The sequence below is a fragment of the Heliconius melpomene genome, chromosome 13 (genome assembly GCF_056956725.1).
Source record: "Heliconius melpomene rosina isolate 202511_hmr_F chromosome 13, ASM5695672v1, whole genome shotgun sequence".
Taxonomy (NCBI): domain Eukaryota; kingdom Metazoa; phylum Arthropoda; class Insecta; order Lepidoptera; family Nymphalidae; genus Heliconius; species Heliconius melpomene.
Window position 1 is genome coordinate 15,016,908 of NC_140401.1, and position 23,360 is coordinate 15,040,267.

General features: G+C 31.7%; 1 protein-coding gene across 4 annotated transcripts in view; it reads right to left on the minus strand.

Moving 5' to 3' along the window:
- Sox102F (transcription factor Sox102F) overlaps positions 1–23,360 on the minus strand; it is a 235,113-nt gene that overhangs the window by 102,524 nt on the left and 109,229 nt on the right. The window lies entirely within an intron of this gene.

Genomic DNA, 23,360 nt, shown 5'->3' on the forward strand with positions numbered 1-23,360 from the left:
ATTTGTGAAGAAAATTTTCTTTATTCTATTCTACAGTAGTGTTGTGATCCACTGGGCGTGTTTCCATTGTCCGTGAGGCGTGGCCGGCGGAAAACGTTTCTATTGTAGTTGCGTTTGCGATTGGCGGGCCCATTGTTGTGGCAACAACGGACTTTCCCATCGACGAGCGGTGAAACACGATGCCGTCGACGAATATTTTTAGCTGCGATCGAATTTGCATATCATTTATATGAAAAAAATGTTTAGCATTATCCCATCCTGTCTTTTAATAGAACCTGTGTTGAAACGGGTTTTGTATTGTTATGTTAGGGATATGGGAATCGATTGAACGGTAGCTACTTACTAAATATACTGGAAATATTCTCAAGAATTACTACATTTGTCAAGCAAGTTAAAATATCTGCTAAAAGATATCCAATATAAAAAAGCGTCGTCTCCATAGTGAAAATGATCTCTAATTAACATCGCGACCGGGCGGTAACCTCAAAATGTCAAATGGCTGTTAGTGTCAAAAATAGAATTATTACAGTTTTAGCTCAGCTGATATTGCTGTCCCTAAAATAGGGATACGGTGAGAATAAGTGCTACGGGCTTGTGGGTTAATAGTTACTATATATTTACTATAACTTTTAATATATATCTAGATAAGTTTTAATTAATATGTAAATGGATATAAGTAGGTATAGGGATCTACCTACAATTAATCTAACTAGTAGTTAAAATTTTAACGTTAAGTTTAGTTATTTAATTATAAAGTATTATATTATAAAGTATTTTTTACAAAGATTAAGAAGATATATTAATAATAAATTAATCTATGGTAATTAATAAACTAATTCCTCAAATGCTAAAAATCTCAGATAACACTTAAACTAAATTAATATAATTTTCGATTTTCATTATTTTCTCCATTTAAACGACATGATGCTTAAAGAATAATAAAATAATTATTTCTTTACAAGTTTCCTTCTGTTAGACAATGTGACCCAGATATACCGTGGCGCAGGCGTGGAGGAATGTGTGTCTCGGGCCACCCCAGGGGGTTATCATCAGATGAGAGTGTGGGGGAACCCCCCCAGTTTTATTATACTGGTTCCAACGAATTGCTTTTTGTTTGTGCACTGAATAGCGTATTTAGTAATGGAACTTTTTGATTTCGATCCACCTACCTATGTCTGCTTCGGGTCGTTAGTTTTAAATTGTATCTTATTTATTTGTGTTTCTTGTGGGTTTTGTGTGATCTGTTTGTGTTGGTGTGGTGGTTGATGATAATGTCGTGTCTATTGTTGAGGATGCTATGGTCGTAGATTTAAATTCCGTTTAGGGGAATATTTGCATTGATGTTTCTTCAGTCTAGTTAGTTAAAAATGTCATTCTATCGCCAGGTTTTCTCAGGCAAAGGAAACCTGAAAACCTAGTGTTCGTTCATCACTTCGGTCTGTTTCCGCCGACCACAACGCCGCGCTATCCTACGTTACCAGAGCGATAGAAGAAGAAGAAGAGAAATGAAAATATTAATAAGTAATAATTCATTCTCCCGTGTCTGAATCGAACCCATAACACCGAACGCCCGCCCGCTTGTGCCACTGCGCCACTACGGCCTCAAATAGGTATATAATACAGATATACCTACCTAGCTACCTATACAAACATTAATCAACGAACATTACTGAAAACACTCCCCTTGTCCTTACAAAGATTATCTCAAGCAATTACTTGATTGGTTTTTGACGTTTGTTATAAGGCTTCAACTTCCTTAAGATAATATAGCGATACCCAATTTTGTGTAGGTATTTGCTTTTAGTTATTTCATTTATCTATCTATTTATAGGTAGGTGAGAAGATAGGTAGGTAGGTAGGTAGGTACAGGTGTTTGGTTAACGAATTGAATCTCCTTCTTATCGTTTGTTTATCTTTTATTAGTGAACTTTTAATTAACATTATTTTATACTTTTAAATTAGTTTACTTCTTGAGAAGGTTGTACCAACTATAATAACTAGATTTTTTTGTCTATTATAAAATATGTATTTTAATATTATTGTATGTAGAGGACATAGCGATGCATAGAGACTGCGAGAGGATTGTGGATTTGATTCTCATTCTGAGAATCAACAGAATATCCTTACCGTTTCCTCTGTCTACTCAGTTATAAGCGGGTTACAGAGTAAAACTAGAAATTGACAGTATAATAGAAGCTTTATTTTATTATTTAATTTGACCATTAATTATTATTGAATTTGTTGTTAAACTTTAATTAAGTCTTTAGCCAGTTTTCTTCCAAATTCTCCAATAAACAGCTAATGTTTGACATTCTATAACAACCCCTATTGATATTATCTATTTTGTACTTTACAGGGTGCCCTATTCGAAGATAACCTGTTTATTCAACCCTTCTTCATTATGCTCATACCCCCCCATGATCTACGCAAAGTTATTTCATTTTGATACAACCTTAGAAACTTTGATGCTTTCGAACTATGTTAATTTACCCACATTTTCTCTATGTGTGTCTCCTTTTACTTGTTATGAACAGGGTAATTTTGTCTTGTAGGTAGAGTTCTATATTTTCTTGTAATTTAATAGGTATTTGATACTAATAGAGTATACTATAAGTACCTGCATATCATTAAGTAGTAGTGTAGTAGTGTTCAATCTTGATGCGGAGAAAACCTTATGCTTAAAATATTTTGAAGTTTTCTACTCTGATATGTTAAAACACGGAAGAGAGGAACGCGGATACTGGACGGTAGAGAAGTGACTTACCAATAGTTTTTTCTACCTAATAAACTTATAGATACCTCTAGAAGTAGCAATTTATAAAAAACCTTTCTTCTTACTCTAACTTCAGTGAATCCACTAGAATCATCTATCTTATTTTATACATTTCGCTTAAAAGCTCATAGGTAAATCAGTAATGGGCAAAATGGACGTGAAAATTAGAAATGTCCTTCCCCCATTTGCAGAAAGTAGCCAAATAGCAGAAAAATAAATGAAATTATGACAATCATATTAAAAAATTGCCCTCGAAAAAAAAACTCCGAGCTCCAAGTCTCGAAAACGATCCATTAGACCCATTTATCTCTCACCCAATATATCCTGGACCTAAATGTCCGTACACTTAGTCTTTTAACGATGCTTTTACGTAAAAATAGGTGAGTAAACGTTAAAGTTAGTTTTTTTAAACGGTTTTTACGGAAAAATTGAAACCATTTACGGCACTCAACGTTCTGTTTATACATTTAATGATTACAACCGTCGTACGCTGCTAATGTGTTACGGTCCTTGTTAATAGGTTTACTAAATTTATTTAGATGGAAGAATTTTGGATTTTTTATCTCTTTTTCTTTTTAAAGTGACTGCAGTTGTGTATTAATCTGTGTAATTAATCATCGTGCTGCAGTCTTGTTGTTAGCGATGTTTGTGGGTTCGATTCTTACTGGTGACAATTTATTGTTTGCATTATTTTCATTGTATTCTATATGTTCTCAAAACAGATAGAATGTGCAAAATGGAATGTCTTTACGCTATTTTATTTCTTATCAACAAACTTCTGTTTAAACCGGTAAGTTCTACCTACAGCAATCTATAACCAAAAATGATACAAGAGAAATGAAAATATTTAAATATATCATTTTGCTTCTACACTAATCTAGATATCATATTTTTTTAGCTTCTCGCTGTATCCAGAGATAACAGGAAGCCGGAAGGGCCCACTCTGCGCCCAACTCTGGAGATTTACCTTGACAGCGCTTGGCAGCGCTTTACCTTGACACTACACTAAAGAAATAAAAATAATAAATATTTAATTACCTCGAATGCAAATCGAACTCACAACCTATCACATCTTCAATCACACGCTCATGCCACTGCGCTACAACTAGCCTCGACTGATATCAAATTGTTTGTAAGTTTAGAGTTGAGAGGGCGGTATCTGTAACAATAGGCCATCGTAGGGCGGGCCCCATTGTCCCCTCGGCCAATCAGAGCGGCCCATTTGACAATAGCGTCGAGTCGGAATGCTCCATAAACCCTATTGTGCGATTGGTGAAATTTTACTGTTATGACATATTTCTTTTATGGTTATGTGTTTTCTAATTAAAAAGATTGGATGAATATAAATGGAAATATAATTTTGCAAGGATTTTTTTCAATATAATTTTTAGTTTTAGTAATATATGTGGATATTATAGTTAAATATTAGTTAAGCTTTAACTGTATTAGAAGAAAGTACAAAGCGAATAGCCTTACCCATGAACGTATCTAGAAATAATTTCCAAAGGTTACCTTAACTTTACTTTCGATTTTTTTGTATAAAGGATTTTTTTGTTCCTGAGGTTTAATTTTTTTCTTACTAAATATTCTGAAGCAAGCAGGACCACACGCCCCATTCTTACTGTAATGTAATGAATTGACAGTAGGTTCCCTTTGCCCCCTCGTGGGAAGCGGCGTGAAATGAAGTATTTATCTTTCAGTCGTATTTTTTAAAGACCAGAACTAAGTAGGTATGATTAGCAAGACGCTATCTCATGTTAGTATTTACAGACCTTATTATTGTAAGTTATCTCCAAGTTATTTATATTCAATATAAAATAAATAGTTAAATGAACTTAAACGATACGTCTAGTGTGCAATGCTCTCGGTAATGTTGGGTGGAAAATTCTTATTAAATATATTTTTTTAAATAAAATTATTTGATTATTTTTATAAATTATTAAATTATTATTATAAAACTGATGAACATGTATAGATCGTCTATGTTAAAAACAAAAAAATTATAGAGAATTTTGCAATAAGAATAAAAATAGGAAAAACTAATGTACCAAAGAATAAAAGAATACATAATATTACAGCAATCTGTCGCCTCGAACAAAAGTTCAAAACTTTAATGACAAATCAAATTAATACCATCAAATTCATTAAAATATCATAAAATGCGAGCACTTTTTGCTCGAACTGTCCAATACTCATTACGGACCGTCTCGGGCCGGATGTTGGGAACAGGTGTCGCTTCAACATAGAACAAAAACAAAATAAGCTTTAAGCTTATAGTAATAAGAACTAGCGATAACTACATATTTGTAAATCTAACTAGATAAATAAAATTAAACCTTACTTTTAAGAGATAAGACTTAAAATTATACAGTGAATTGAGCTTTTGTATGAATCTAATATTCTTATTAGAATTTAAGCTTTAAGCCCAAATAGATGTGTTGTTTCCGTAACGTATTCGATTTTATCTTTTTTATTAGATATATAAAATTATCTGTGCAGATATGCGTAACGTCGGTTCGTGTGTTTTTAATTCCTACAAATAAAAGTTGTTCAATAGGTCCAATCGTCACTAATGAACTTGTTTCTTTAAGATTCCTCTATATCTAATATAAAAATCTAATGATTATCAAGAAATTTCCAATACATATATGTAATAAGGAGATTTTTAATTCACACCTGTTAGTTGGTCTTGTGTTTCGAAATCAATTATTGTTTTTTTTTTTGGGAATTAAATTGATAATTTTTATAATTGTCAATTTTATCTTGTTAGCTTTTTGTGGGTTTACACTAGAATTTAATAAAAATATTCAAATTAAAGATAGATCGTAATTATGACAGAGGTTCTTGATAGTTAACGGTGTATTCTATTACATGTTGTTAGATCCAATGTGAAATCTGATAGAATGAAATATACTTAGTTTTTAAAAGGAAATGTAATCTCAGTGGAATTTTGTTTTTGAATAAATTCCTCTAACATAATAATAGGCTTATAAAGTATTATAAAATATTTTTAGGACAGAGATAAAAAAAATAATTTATTTCTAGCATAAAAAACTTATTATTTCTAAGTATTAGACTGGTAAAATTAACGTTTGAACTTGTAAATACTACAGGTTAGTGGTTCGATTCCCACTCGAGGAAACGAAATATTTTCATTTCCTCACTCTGGTAATGAGGCAAAGTGTGCCGTTAAATTCTGCCAATCAACGAAAGGATATATTTTAATGGGAACAGAGTGCCTTAACACTCTTCCCACGTTCCCTCTGCTCACCCTACTATGTAAGAGATAGAGCATGAAACTGGAAAATAAATAAGTAAGCCAACATAGTATCAACCACCCACACAACAACAACTATTTATTATGTTGCTTTAGATTTACCACAAACGTTCACACATACACATATACCCCCCCGGGGATACAAACCCCCACTACTCTGTAATGCACTATCAGGGGTCTTACATAAATGGACAATGTGTAACATTTCTGCTTAACACCAAGTTATCTCAACCTATCAAAAATATCGTATTTTAAAGTGAATAAGGTTGTTTTTCGTATGTTTTTTAAACGATTTAAGTATGTTTAAAGTTAGCAATGTAGATGTGTGCCCCCTTTACACCCTCCCATCCCCCCAACGTCTTGGAAATGCTTAGTTTCGCTTCTATAGACATTTTGTTTGTCCCTTATTCTGGTTTGATACTGCTTCGAAGATACGCCTTTAATGAGAGTGCGGCATTTTGTACAAAAGATCTTTTGATGTTCTTTTATATTATGAGTTTTCTTTTATAAGTATTCTAAAATTAGCTGTAGCTTATATATTTTTGGTAAAATAAGTTATTATCAATTTTAATTTCATTTTCTTTGGGTTTAGTTTTGTCTATGTAGCTTTATATATTTTGTAGTTGCTGTTAGTTAACTAGCTAAATGCGAGATATCTCCAAATAATCAAGTGGAGAATGGAGTATCACTAGGTTTTCTCAGCCTACTTTGCAAAACGTTTAAGAATGGATAACAAATATAAGTATAACTCAACATGCAATGCTTCGAGAATTCTGCTGATAGTGGAAAAGTGTCTTAACACTAAGTTCTCTCCGCTTTCCCTACTATATGCGGTATACAGCGTGAATAAAGGTAAGTAAAGACACTACTACTAGCAACGTTTTTTAAAGCTATAGAATTAAGGATACCTAATAGAAGTATAGAGAGAGTATAGAGATACAACCTACAAACTTATAGAACCTTGCACTCTCTAGCACATAAAAGGACATACCATCATATAGACGGGAGACAAGGCACCAAAAAGTAAAATGTAGAGAGCAGCCAGTCTTTGTGTAACACCCTGGATGGTTAGCAAAACAAGATTTGGAGAAAAAAAATGGTTAATGAATAATTAATGACATATGTGTCTATGCTTTTAAATATTTTTATGATAGAATGCAGTATGGCTATTAGGACTGTTCTAATGCAGCATGGCGTTTGGCACTGTTTTTAAGACTAGACTTATTTATGGTTTCAAATAAGATGCAGTTAATTAATCTAAAATTCAAATCTCTATTAAAAATAATTATATTTAAGATATTTTCCGTTCCGTTCCATTAGTGGTGACACTAATTATAGGTGAAATGCAGCGTTGAACTCCTAAAAGGCAGTGTAGTGAAAGTGGAGAAAAAAGTCAAGAAAGAAAAAAGAGAAACAAAAATATTTTTAAATGTAGAAACGAACCCACAATTGAATAAGTGTTCACATTAACCCGTTAAAACGCACTACTTTTATTAAAGTATCGCAGGAGAAAAAAAATATAATAATTGCTAAACGACTCAATAAATCTATTAATACTTAACTAAACGGGGCGGCGTCAAGAAGAATGTTCTCCTTCGAAGAGAAAACATTTAAAAAGCTTAGAGATTTATATAATAATAAAATTGTTTTATTGCTTGTTTTTCTAAATTATTATATACGTGCCATACATCACGCGTAATGACGGTAAAATGTGAACTATTAACAAAACATTTATTTAGTACATACATATATATGCAGGAGCTTTATTTATATCGAGAGATCGTTTCTTGTTAAAGAAATCTAAATTTTTATTTTATTATAAGTTTCGATATTTTACTAGCACCTGTTCCACCTTTGAATCGATTTTTAACCGACTTCTGTAAGAAAAGGAGGTTATCAATTAGGCTGTTTTTTTTTTCAGTAAGGTATTATGACCTTTACATAAAGGCTGTGATGTTATTTAATGTTTGAACAATTTTTTTGGATATTTGTATAACAAAATCGTTTAAAATAAGTTTCAAATAACTATACTATATAATTGACTTTTTAGTTAAGCACGTAACAATTTCATATATCCACCTAGGTATAAGAAATCTATTCTATTTGGAAAAATAAAACAAAAAATAAACATATGTTATATATTATAAAACTTGTTTTGTTGACGCTACATATGTCCGTAAAGCCCGGGGAGGCGAAATTAAGAGACACTTTGTGTTGATTCATAAAGGAATGCAGCTACTAAATATATATGTACGTACACTTGTAGATACAGTTATACGCATATTTTAATATTTTTTAATTACAATCAACACCTGGCTGGTTACTCTAGTTTTTTTATTTATTTAGATTTCTTAATCAATAGGTAAATTCATTAGAATTGAGATGAAGATAATATTTGTAATTATCATAGTGCAAGTGGAATATAACTAACTTGAAAACTTGGTTGAAATGGTTGTAGGTTTAAATCCAATTTGGGGCAGTTTTTATATTTATAATAAAAGTGTTTGTTAGTAAATGTGGTTATGAAATAAACAAAAAGGATCACAACAAAATGTCTTACAAATATTCAATTCGATGCCAATACACTTCGTTCCGCAAATTTCACTCTTTTTTGTTATCAAAGAGTGAGAGAAAGAAAAAAAACATTCCCCTGACTGAGAATTGAACTCACAACCGTCGTGCTTACACACGTACCGCTACACCACGATGCCTTTTCTATTCTGTCAAATATATGTATGCTACTTTCAATAAAAAAATTAGAAAATACTTTATTATTGAAGACTTTTCTTAGCCATTGCAATAATTGTATGAAAATTTCGCATTAGTTTCACGAATCGCACCGTTCGTCCTTATGAATGAAGCGGGTCTATTTCGGCCGCGGTATAGAAATAACGTGCTATTAGGACAGGACGTTACGTGGATGCATGAAGTGTTTATTGACATTGGCATTTGATGAATTAGAGAAAATTTATTTTTATATACATTTTAGTTTTCCTCTTTGTTTCTTATTAACTAGAAAGTGCGGCGTTGGGTTCCGCCACTTGATATGCTCGACAATTGGGCGGAAAGAGGAGAACGGATTATCTTGACAGTGGGCTCTCTCAGCGTGAAGCTGCTTTTTCATTGAATGAGCTGAGGAACGGAACTCAACGTAATGGTAAACTAGTAGCCTGCTAGTATATGATTATGAGTTCATTTCTATTGTAGGTAATCATTGGCTATATTAAAATGACAGAGCTCTCTCTCTCTTATTGTCTCTCTGCAAAAAATACAACCTAACCTAACCTAGCTAAAAATACATACACATTTAACTAAAAATAAAAGTGAAATTTAACCAAAAATCCACAAGAAAAGCTGCAGGAAGTTTCCATTATATAATGACCTAACTAATAAATAAATGTCTAAATACATAACCCATTAGTTTAAGATTCGGTCGTTAGGTGCCCCTACAAACGGGTTAATTGGTCGTAAATTATCATAATTCGTATCTTTGCACCCCGCTGTTGTGATAAATACGTAAATTTTGTGTATGTGAAGAAAACTTAATATGTAGACAAACTATGTTTAGTATGTAAATCGCCTTATTGTTGATTGTTATTTCTTTTCTGGCTATAATAAGTATTTATTAAGACAGTGTTATAATTTGTTTATTTTTTAAAGAACAATTAGTGACAAATCACTCAGTTCCCCATTGTTCTTCCATTTTTTTTCTGTTCGATTCCCACTCGATGAAATTAAATATTTGATATTTTCTATTCTTCGCTTTGGTAACGAGGCAAACCGCGGCGTTGAGTTAAGCCCTTCAAAATTTTGCTTAGAGGTGCGAACGGAAGCGTTCTAAAGAGAACGGAGTGTCTTAGCACCACGTTCCCAGGTCCCATGTTTTATAAAATTATTTGTTAATCATACAAACTTTTAATGTGACAACAATCCTAAATATTTATATACCACTTAAAAATCTTATAAAACAGTCTCTTCCGTATACAAAAGGTCCTTGAAAATACTTATAATAAAGCACAAAAAAAAAGCCTAAATAAGCTCCAAGCACATGTCACATTTAAAAGCTCTCGCTACAACTTTTCGCATCACTTCGTCGAAGTTCCACTTTAAAAAAATACAAAACATACTGTCAAACCATCTCAAGACGCGTCTTAGCGTCGATCCCGGCATATTAATGTCTTCATTATAATTAATATTCGAGCCACAATAAGATCTCTCTTTGACACTGGCGTCCGTTTCACGCTGCAAAGTCAATTGTCTCGGCTAAATCTACTCTTGGAATAAAACAAAAAATCTAAATACATATAACACAACAACAACAGATTGGATATTTATTTCATATTTAATTAACAGGTTTTAATAAAATTTTCTAACAATATTGAGTATTTCCTGTACGTTTCTTGGTAGTGTTTATCAGTGTTATTAATTTTAATTGTGTCGATTGATAGGTAATAATTGTACGATTAAGATTTCTAATTAAATTAGCTGGTTTCTGGGATATAATACAGTATTTAATATCTATATAGATTTGTGCTTATTTTTCCTTTTAATTTCTGCAATTTTTAGAGATGTTTTTAAATAAAAAATGGTATAAATATAATATTTAAATAAATACCTACTTTCTTACCGTTTTAAGTAATATTAGATAGTATTGAAAGTAACATAAAGTCCTAAAACACTAAAAATTCTTCATAAAAAGCAGACAAAACCACGAGATTTCTATAGTATGTAACATTATTATCGTAAGCGTGTCAAGTGTAGCGAATACTTGAAGCGGGGTTAAGTTTAAGTCGAGTTTGAGTTCAGATGTGACAATCCACGGTGTTTTTTGGTCTTATTGGACTTCCTTTTGTCATGCACGCCTCGCCTTACATACTCGTATAGACAGACATACGTACGTTTCAACTGTAGTGCAGCTCTTTGTTCTTGATGGATTATGTTGAAGATTTATTGTTATATATTTTTTTGATGTTTACGCCTGTAGGTGGGTAATTCTGTTGTTTTTTTAAGCGCTGTGTAGAGAAAGTGTTTGAATATTTAGTTTTCAATTTTTTTGTAGCTAGCGCGTTTTCCAATAGTGTCAGGAACATATTTTTTAAATATAGTCCCCTTATTGGGAGATTTAACCTACAATTAATGTGTGTGCAGGTATAAACTTTTGTAATAACTGTTTCGCGATGGTGTTTTTATAAGGTAATTTAATCTCCTGTGTGTTCCCTTAATTCTCCATTTTATTATCCGAATTTAATAAATTCTATATTTAATGGCAGTTTTTAAGGCTGTATTCTGTTTAAACCGTGTAGTTTAAACAGAAATTTAGACAAAATAAAAAAAAAATCATAAATTCCCTAATGTAATTCGAACCCATTACCATGGTGTATACAGATGCTATCCCACTGCACATATTTTATACAATATCATAACAGATTTCTAGTTTTTTCTAACTTTAGAGGTGAAAATGTATTTCTTGGTGCGCCTATATCAATCAGTGTCCGGTGCATCGCGCTAGGTGTGGCGGGAGGACGACAAGTGCCGCAGTTTCCGCTTATTATTGCGAGCCGTGCACAGTGGTGCTTTGTTTGAAGTTCGTGTAATGATATTGTCTAGGATTGGAATCATGTTTTTTAATAAATATATGCTTTTTGTCTTATAATATTATTTTAGTTGTTTTTGATACAGTGATGGAGCAATGGTTAATAGAAAGCGAGTATTTTTTTTTGTTTTTCTAGGTTGTGATTGTATCCTCCATAAAACAGGGAAGGCAAAGGGAAAACTAGTGTTAAAACATTCCGTTCCCCAGTTTCCGAAAAAAAAATAGAGAAATGAACGAATTTTGTCTCGTTACTAGACCATAGCTAGCTGTACCTTCCAATATTCAAGAATGAAGATGTTTGACTACTACATTTATCTCCAATAATATTCCCAACAGCCAATACCAACAGAAGCCACTACAGTATTATCCACCCGTGTAATGGTTATGAATTATTGTGATCTATTCTAAGCGCTTTTAAGAATGGATCGTATTCTATTTGGTCGGTTTGTGTTCGACCGGTTTCGTTACAGTCGTTCAGATAATGTAAGGACGAGATTAGACACGTCCTAGGTACCGTGTAGGTACCATGTAGGTATGAGGATGTTCGTTTTGCACACGGTTATTATATCAATTGGCACTTGGTAGAGGCTGCTCTATATATTTTTTAGCTTTTCACTTCGTGCTTATGTACTTATCTATATATATAAAAGGACTTGTCCTCACTGACTGAGGTAAGACGCCCGCACAGCCGTAACCGCTGTTGGTAGAAACGTGATATTTGGACAAATATTTACTTTCGTAATCTGGACATCCACTAAGAAGGGATTTTGAAAAATTTTAACTCTAAAGGGGAGAGGAAAATTTAAATCGGCACCGATTTTTATAAAAATTGAAATTCAGACTCTTAAACGTATTTAATTGAACACGTATTTCATCGTTTTCTATAATTCCTCCTCTAAGGGTGCATATAAGGGGTTGAAAGTTTGTATGGAAACATCTTTAAAACGCCAGCGATTATTATAAAATTTGAAACTTAGACTCATAAAAATATTTAATTGAAAATGTGTTTCATGGTTTTCCAGAATTCACCCCCTAAGGGTGCAAATAAGGGGTTGAAAGTTTGTATGGAAAAATCTTTAAATCGCCACCGACTGTTTTAGACTCTTAAAAATACATTAATTGAACACATGTTTCGTGGTTTATTAGAATTCACCCCTAAATACGCAAGCGAAGCTGCGCGCGTCCGCTAGTATTAAATATACGAGAGAAAAAATAGTGTCGTTAGTCTCTAATTTCGGCACGTTTGGTATTTTAACAGAGCCAGAAAATTCAAATAATTTTAATACAATCAATCTTCCAATTGAAAAAATAAGTTATAATAACTGTTAGATGTAGTGCTTACTTGTGTTTCATACTCTACATGATATTCTCTTGTAGTGCTACTGTATTTGGTTGAGAGTTCGATTCCTACGGAAGTGTGAAAGGGAATGGGAAGTCTTAATAAGAATGGAGTGTCTTAGCACTAGGTTCCTAGTCTCCTCCTACCCTATAAGGTGCGGAATATAGCGTGAAGATTCAAAAAAACTAATAAAAGATGTAAGTACTGAGAATAAATCATTATTCTGTATCTATACTTTTAATTATAATGAGTCGTCTTAAAATATACATAAATTACTCGCTTATATGGATATTTAACGGAAATTTGCTAGATGTGCTACGGTCGGTCTAGCTGTATACTCGTTGGTAGCCAGACTGTGACAAATCGTTTGTATGGGATTTGCACCCATGAAAGATATATTAACAAACTAAAAGTTCAAAAAAGCATATTATGAAAATATGCATATTATTTATTTTATTTTGTCTTTCTTATAGTTATGTATATTTATATATCTATACGTAACCAAATAAGTTCCGTCCCGTTTTCGTAAGGATTTCGAGAATCCTTTATTCTCGAAATCCTTATGAAAATGGGAGATTTCCATTTCTCATGTTAAGCTCCACTCAAAGAAAGCTACGAGCGACGGCTAGTCAAAAATAAAACATATTTAAATACCATACAAAAACAAATAAAAAATAAAACCCCTCTAAATTCATATACGAGTATAGCAAATTTTACACAACATTATAATAAATCAAACGAAATAGAAAATGATCTACTCCGAGCGTAAGAGTAAATAAAGTACCGGATACGTTGATCGCGGACGGAAACGAGGACGTTTTGCACTAAAGTGGCCGTCGTGGAAAATTATTGTTTAAATTATTATTTTTCTTCGTATATTGTATGAAAGGTAGATAAATTAGGTGTTAATTTAGAGGTGAATGCTAATATCTGGTATCATTTTTCATGTAGTTATTTGTTTTTTTAGTTTTAGTATTATATATATGTGAATTGTGAATGTTTTGAATAAGAGGTGTGAATGTTCATATGTGATATAAAGTATAAGGAAAATGGAGATATATCACTAAGCTAGACTCATCTAGCTTTATTACAAATTAAGAAGAAAGAATATGTATTTTATTCGGATCTGGCGTGATCATTATTTTTACACTTTTTTTTATTTTATTCCACTAAAATATTTTCGAAAACATAGACATTTTAGCGTAGCGGGATTAAAACCCGCGCCTTGCGGAAAGGTCAAAAAGAGATAGATATAGATTTATTTTATTCTATTCTAACTTATTTTTTGTACTAATCTACATAAAAATAAAAAATAAAATTTCATCTACATAATTACATTTCACAAAATCTATGAAACCTGTCACTACACATGTAGATACTATCAGTGCCCCGATCGTCGACGAGCTGCTATCAGCTACTTGTTGATCGCTGAACAAATGTTTGCCGCCCCTATTATTATAGGGTCCTATTGTTCACAGGGGTGGCACGTTCAAACAAAATAAAAATATATATTTTATTTTTGTCAAATTTGATATGCCTAATTAATTAAAATATGTTCATTGTGCATTTGAATGATATTCTTAAGTTCTTTGTATCGATGATAAAATATGTATATAGGAAATTCACTATTTACCAATAAGAATAGCCATCGTGGCGCAGTGGAGTAATGTCTCTGGTAACATGGTGTAGTTCGATTCCAACTCGGGGGGTATAATTATTTTCTTTCATCTCTCAACAAACATTGTCTCGTATTCGGGTGAAAAACGGATAACGGAATATCTTAACATTAGGTTTTTTTTGCCATCCAGCTATAGGTATGTAACCAAACTAATAATCCCCTATTTTTTAATAGAAATGCGAGTAAAATTTTGCATTAATTAGTTAAATGTAAAATACATAAATGAAAAGTTTGATTTATTCTTTATTATCTTCAATAATAAGAAATTAATTATAATAAATCTAAACAGGACACTCTGTTAAATTGGTAGCCCTATACAAACAACAGGGTGAGTTTGGCGATACACTTGTTGCTCCCCTAACAATGAATTTATTTAAGTTTAATAGCACCCTACAGACGTGAATTTGCATTGACATTATTACATATCGACCAGGTATAAATATAGTCTAAAAGTCATGAAAAATAAGGTTTGAAAAAATATGATAAAGGTATATATATTTGATATATATATATTTGAGGGTTCAAAATAAAATCAGTATTTTATTGTTTTTCCATAAAAACGAATTTGCATCATCTACTAACCTATAGAATACCTTCAAAAAACTTTTTCTATTAAAAGTTTTTGTGGTTTTTGTCGTCGCAGGGGCCCAAATGTGCCTCTATAAACGTATATCTATAAAGGCAACGGTTATGGGTTCCATTCCATCATGGAGGTATGACCAGGCACAGTGTTGAGTTCCACCATCTAACATGCAATGTCTCGAAAATTAGGCAGATAATGAAGAACGGAGTGTCTCAACACAAGGTTGTCTCTGCCTAGAATTTAAAGTTTATGTAACTTTATTCTATATAACATAATCAATTATTATTCGTAACTAAAACAATTAATTTGACACAATACAAATAATAATTAGTCAAGTTCTGACATTTACATAATTTATGTTACACTTCATTATTTATTTACAATTTGATTAATTATAATATTATTTACCTTTGAACTAGACATTAGAATATTAGATATTAATTGGAGATTGTACCTGAAACAATAAAACATAAATAAAATTTCTTGTTTTAAAAAATGGAAATGGAAATGGTAAATATTTAATTTCTTCAAGTGAAAATCGAACCCATAACCTGTCCTGGTTACCGTTATATAGCTTTTCTTTGTTCTGCAAACAATTTCGCTTTGTAAGTTTGTAAAGGATAAATTCAATCGGTGTTAACGATCACTTTCTACATAGAGACGTCGTAGCCCACGCTTGTATTGTTTTCGCAAAGAACACACGTCATGTATATTGGTAATGGAAATATATTCTATAGCTAATCTTAATGCTATTTTTTTAGGGACACAAGCGTGCCTGTAAACGTGACCAGTTATGGGTTCTATTCCCATCCGAGGAAATTAAATATTTAATATTTGACATTTCCTCGTCCGGAAATGGATAACGGAAGTTCCGCTAACAAACGTACATAAAGTATAGAGTGGAAATGTTTTACTAGACGTTCTTTGTGTCTCCTATAATAATGCACAGTATAGAAAATACAAATATTTGATAAATAATACCCAAGTTATTTTATTATTAGACTTTACCCGAAACGTACAAAAATTTCAACCAACTACAACATAAGAATCTAAAGAGATCATTCCATACAATACACATTGTTTTTCAAACAGCCTGTATTATTTATTATACAGCGGTTCCACAATATTCATACAAATAGTACCTATGAATCACCAGTCTCATAATCGCTTATTGAGTACGACGTTTATTACTTAGTAAAGTAAAGCATGCGTGGTCTATTCATATTGTTTATAACAACGCCACAATATTTACCGAAATAGCCAATTGGATATAAACGGGGAAATTTATTTGACTCGACCTAAACATGAGTTATGATCTGGTAGACATTTACCATTTACTTTCAGTTTGTTTTGTTTTAGATTATATATTGTAAATAAAAGAAATTTGGGTTTGGAAATTATTTTGTTTTATATGTTTATTAGAAATCTTATAAAATCAATAAATTTTCCTACTTTAAGCTTGTTTAGATATATATAAAGGGGAATCAGGAACACGGTTGGTTGGTTAGTCTTGGCTAGACACTTGAATGACATTAAAAAAAATGTATATCTATTATTTAGATATATCAATTTCATTTCTATTTTAAGCCAAGTAAAAAAGGTAAAAAGGCAGCAGTAGTTATTTATAGAAAATAATAATATATTTGAATATATTTAAAATGAACGTATCAAACAAAAATATAGCAAAACTCATTACAGCATTCCCATTTCGGAGATATTATATCCACTCACTACTTGGCTTAGCATCAGCGGTATGGCAAAAAGACGATCTGGGCATTTCATTCAGTATGCCCACTGACAGATTGAGACAGACATACACTTACCACGTACGTGGGAGAAGGACAAAACATAATCTCGCTTTGATTCTTGGCAGTTGTCCACAGGAAGCAGTTTTAGCAATAAAATGACAATGTGGAATACAAAGATTCATTCAGTTTAATTGACTTGGAAAGTTCAGGTCGTTGATAATTCTATTCTATTGTGAATGGCACGTGGCGTTTAACTGGAACGAGTATATAAAGCGGCAAGTGTGCGTAGTATGTATTAGCTAACATATTTAAAATTATATTTTAGGCAAAAAATAGGTTTTCTAGAATAATATAGTAAATCCTCTGTTCTTTGTTAAAGAGGAAAGGATATTTAGGTTCGTTTGTATAAGTTCAGTACTTAATATTCACCTGATTGTATTTGGAATCTTCATTCAGTTTGCTCAGCGAATTGATCCATATTAATGTTATTTTATAGAATGAATTAAAAAATATAATAAAAAATTCTTATACTAATTTATATATTTCATTATATTCTATATCCTTTTTCTTTCAAAAACATATAATTATAAGACCCGTACTAAGAACATCAATAACCCAAAGATTAATAAAAAAAAAACAATCTAGCAAATTACCAAATTAACCAAAAATGTATGTTACCATAACATAAAATCCGCTGTCTTTGTGTTAACACAACTTTACAGAACAACTCCTTATAATATATAGCTGTGAGGTTTCCATCGTGAATGGTAATACATTTTAAGGAATCAATCAAGCTTTGTCAGCAAATTGTATAGATTTTAAATTGAATTTCTGTTAACAATACAGGGATTACTTTGTCTGACCTCGTACTAGGAAACAAATGAAATTTTTAAGCAAAATATCATTTTATATACATTGCGTAATTTGCTATATTGCAATCATATTAAAGTTCCGATATTACGCAATGAAACGACTATATTTCTGTTTTCTCGATTGCAGTATTTGTCTGGGTGGAGCATTACGTACTATCGATTGCTACAATGGTGGAAGGATTATAGGATATCTATAGATTTAGTTTGAGACTAGGCGTTTTATAATTGCATCGGTCTTTTGTTGGCGTTTTAACTAGATTTTTTTATATAGATATTTATTTTATCTCTTTTCTCAATTATATTGGAGTTCCGTATCTCGAAAGGAAAAACGAAACCCTTGCAGGATCATATTGTTTTCCATCTGACAAGATACGTTTTCGTTGAAATCATTATAAATCTTGTGCTTCATGCTGTAGCAGGCTAGCCAGAAGGGGAACCCAGTGTTGAGACACTCCGTTCCCCACTTTCCGTTTAATTTTTCGAGGCATTGTGTGTTGAGTGGCGGAACGCCGGGCTTGGGCCTTAGTGCCAGAGCGAAGAAATGAAAATATTATTAAATATTATTTCATTTTCTTGAGTGAGCATCGAATCCACAACCGTCGCGATACAGTCTCTAATCTAGTCTCTCTCTATTATAAATGTTATATCTATTCATTTTATTAAGCGTAAACGTTGACTCTATAAAAAAATAGAATGATTTGAACCCATGTACTCTGGCCAACTACTTATTGGAAGCATCCTTTATCTACTAAACTCAACGTAACACACATAAAAAAAATATTTAAAACATTATAAAAAATCATAAGCCATAAAAAATCTCATATTATAATAATAAATCAAAACATACATTTTATATGAGCAATTTAAAAAAAATATGATAAGTACATATTGAAATTAAACCCAAACACAACACACTTCAGTCATCATTTAAAATGTATTGGTTTCCGCGAAAACCCGTACCAAGTTACAGTGGCTGTGGAAAATAGATATATGTACCTATAGCACGGCCGACGAGTACTGGCCGTTTCGACGTAAGGCTTTTTGAACGCTTGCATCATTGTTGACTAAGGGAAAATATAATCAAAAACAGAAAAAATCTAAAGTTAAATGTGCGCCATCTACAGCTAACTTCTAAGCGGCCACGATTCGTCGACCATACTACACCAGTACCTACTATACAAAATGTATACAAAAAATAACACTAGGGAATACTGTTTGCTAAGAGCATTCGCGTTCGGACAGACCTGCAATAAAATATTATTAACTCGTAAAGAGTCCACAATGAACGGAGCACTCGCTACGATTATCTCCCGTATTTGTCTATGTTTTATAGCGGTACTCGCATTTATAGCTTTTCGATATTATTTTACGTATTTTTTTTATGCAATTGGCTACCGCGACCCCATTCTGTGTTGGAAGTGTGTGGATACGATTGGAATATTGTGTTAAGTTTGTATGAAATATCGTGTAATATTTATTTTAGAAAACGACCGCACGCCTTTTGGTAGTCTGCAAGAGGTGCGAGTTTGGATTCCGAAAATATGGCTGGAAAATCTTTAAATGTTTTATGCAATACCTTTTAACCCTTATGTAAAATAATACTTTAAAATGTGCAATTTTTATGCATATTTTGCGTAATTACGTGATAAGAAGAGACAATTAATTTTTAACACAATAATTGTGTTTGAAATATTATAAAATAAGAAAGTGTCTAAACTTAGCAAAATACATGAATACTCATCAGTTACCACGTGATATTCTGAAACAACAGAAAATGTGGAAACAAAGTGTTACATCATTACATTCTCACCACCCTGCCAAATATATGAAAATAATAAAAAAAAAAAACAAAATTCACATCTCCATTTCCCAACATACGAGTACACTGTCCTCTTCACAATACCACTCGAGCCTATCGGGCATTGAAAAAAAAATGTTAAAATCGCCCCTCGCGAGACTCGTAAACTAGCGCGGGTGCGTCCGTCCAATTAAATATGGATAACCGACCACTCTCATTACTACCTACAATTTTTACTATAACCCCTCAGCTTGTTTTTTGCACAAAAAACATTTTTATAGCGATTGTCGATGTTGAATTATTTAAATGGTTGATTATGAAAGGGTGACGCGTTTTGGTTGTGTTTTTTGGGCTGTGAATTGTTAGGGTTAAGAGGGGATTTCGTATTGTCTTGAGATATATTTGTTTATGGTAATGGACAGTTGTTATTTTTTCTTAGTTTCTAGCACTTTTCCGTATACCTATAGAAGGCATTAACCAACTTCCGCGGAGTTTTCGAGACATTGCGTGTTTAGTGGTGGAATTTAACGCCGCGCTTGCTATCCAAGCAAGGACATTAAAATATTAAGTAATTTATGACCTGAGTTCGAATAGAACCCACAATACAATAAAATAATATTTTATTGCAACATTTTTTTTTTTTGAAGATTTTACATTTTCATTTTAGACCTTAGGAAATGCCAACATTTGACTTGGAGTATCAAGATATAGGTAGTACGTGAATCATCACGTCCTCTCTGCATCACTCAATTATTAAATTTCCATCTATTTTTGTGTGAGTATTGGATAGCGATAACCGATGTGTTTTTGCGTAACATACAACTTTGTATTTCCAATATGAATGCATATCATACTGAATATATAAAACAAGGTTTTTTTAGTGTTTCGGCTTTTATTATTTTCTTCTGGTTATAAGCAACTATTGGTTTTCTAATTTAGATAAAGATAAATGAATTAACATTCTGCTTTATCTAATTGATAAAAATTGAAAATTGAAAATCTATCATCATAAGGGGAGTTTTTAACCCGACACACATTTGAAAAATGTGTGTCGGGTATACCCCGTATAATTTATAATTAATATGGTAGTACCCCATACAATTTTTGAGTTATTTGTTAGTTATTATTGAGTTACGAAACACTATAAGAACACATTATTGTGTGAAGATATAATTTTATTGAAAAATTTAACAATAATATTTCACAAAAGACAATTGAAATTGCATTTGCAAGAACTTTCGTATAGAAATTTTATTGTTTTTTTTAATTTTGTATTTTGGTTCAGAGACAACCTTCTAACCTTTATCTAAGCATAAAATTCCATAGACAAACAAGACATAATTAAACAGACACACAAGATCAAAATGAAGTAGCCCTCGACGACAACCAGCGAAAACTTTTGTCATATTAATTAATAAGGGACTTTGATATTCGAATGCATCTTGACGCAACCTGACGCCCTCCTTACATGACACTTATTCTTATATATCATATATACATATATATTTTAAATAATTTAAAATCTAAGAAACCGCCCTTATTTTAAGGGTTGTAAGGTGCATTTTTTTAATTCGTATAGAATTTTAGTCGGAGATATACAGGGGGTGTCATAATTGCAGAAACAAAGTCGCGATCCCATTGTAGGCGTTATTCACACACCCTTAAACTTTGGAGTTGTCGCACTTTGTTCGTAATTATGCGGTTCTCAACATTCAATATTCCTTGGGAGAGATAAATTAATGAGTCGACGCGTCACAATGACGGGTTTTGTACTTTTGTTAAGAGATGATGGTGATTGTGCTGTAATTAATGTTATGTACAGTTTTTTTTTGAAAGAGAGAGAGAGAGAGCATAGTGACAAATAATTCTGTTTCTGGTTTTCCTTACTTTGCGGTTATATTACTCGTAAAAATTGTATTTTCTAAATAAAAATTTGAAAAATAAAATATATATTTATTGATTATGTATGCATATCAATAATCATATGATTAATGTTTATAGTAAGAAAAAAAATAGTAATATTAGCAAAACAAAAAGGGTACGCACTAATAATTTATTGTATAAAAAGTTATAAATAAATTATAAAATGAAAAGAATAGTTCCTTCTCCAACCAGATCATATTTAATTAAGATAATTGATTATAACTCTAATTGATATATTATTCAATGAGTTGTAAATTGATAGAGAGATATTTTTTTTAACATAAATATTCTGTTAACTGGGAATCGAATCCACAACCATCCTGTTATAAACAAAAACGTCCCACCTACACCATAACAACATGAGCCAAGTAAAACATATTATTATAGTTAATTATTGTATTTTATGTTTTTGTCACAGCAAGCCTTTCTTTACACTTGAATAGAAGAATGGCCATTGAAGATAAACAGATCATGACAAAGTAATGAGGAAATGTGAATGAGGCATAATGATGTATAATTATTAATACAATGATAATAATAATATTATTATTATGTATGTCATTTGTTTATTAATAATTAGCTTATATTATATGTCGCTAGCTCCCGGCTATGCTGTATTTCGCTATTGTACTTACTCATATAAGTGTTATAAGTGTCAGCATAAGTAGCATGTGGAGAGTAAAAAAGGAGTTTTGTCGTAAAGTCAAAAACTTTTGTATAATTTCAATGTATAAATGGTAATTTGTCGTTATATTTATTTTAAGTGTATGCTTATTATCTCTATTTCTCATATGATTTTCCGCGTATTGTTTGTTAAATTGCGGAACCTAACACCGAATTTCAAACGGGGATCGAACTTATTACCATTAAACATTACATTATACTAAAACTGTTCTTCTAAGTCTCAATGGCCTTAAAAATTAATTATCAATACAAAATTTCTTATATAAATGTCATTCTCTTTAACTATATTCAATAGAATATTATCTACTAAAGCCTACAGCTACTGTACAGTCGATTAAGATCGCGTGCCGATACAGCACCCCCCGACACACCGAAGTCAGTGAGAGAATGATTAATGCGATTCCACATTAGGGGCTCTGTAAGAGTTGAAATGGGGTACCTATTATAACAAATATTAAAAGTATGTATTTGTATATAGGTAGGTATATATAAAAATATTTGTTTTATATTATGTAGTGATTATAGATGTTTTATTTAATTTTAGGAATTGTTAATTTTTGAATATTTCTGCTGTTTGCTTAATCTTTTTTCAGTTTCATGTGTATCTCACGCGTAGTAGGGTAGGAACCTAGGAACCGTTCCCACTTTTCGCCGTATTCTTCATGCATTTCTTCATTGGTATACACGTAATAAAAATCGTAAAATGAAAATAAATCCTATGTCCAAACTGTTGAGGCATCTTGATTAATTTCTTTAGGTATGGATTTGAAATATTTTACCCTATATTATGCTGTTTCCGAAAATGGTTCGCTGACACTTCCATCCTGTATAAAATTATATGTAGAAATAACTAGCAAAAAAAATTTATAATTCTCCATTAAAAAAATAATAAATATAACATATTGAATAATAAAATAGCAAAAAAAAATAATTTATCTTGTTTTAAATATTACAAAATGTACCATCACCAATAAAATAACGCTTGAACTAACGTTACTAGGGTTATTAATAAGAATGTTGAAATCCAAACAAAATAACACACGGCGATACTTATTCATATTATGGAACGTCAAAATTAGTTTAAAACTAATC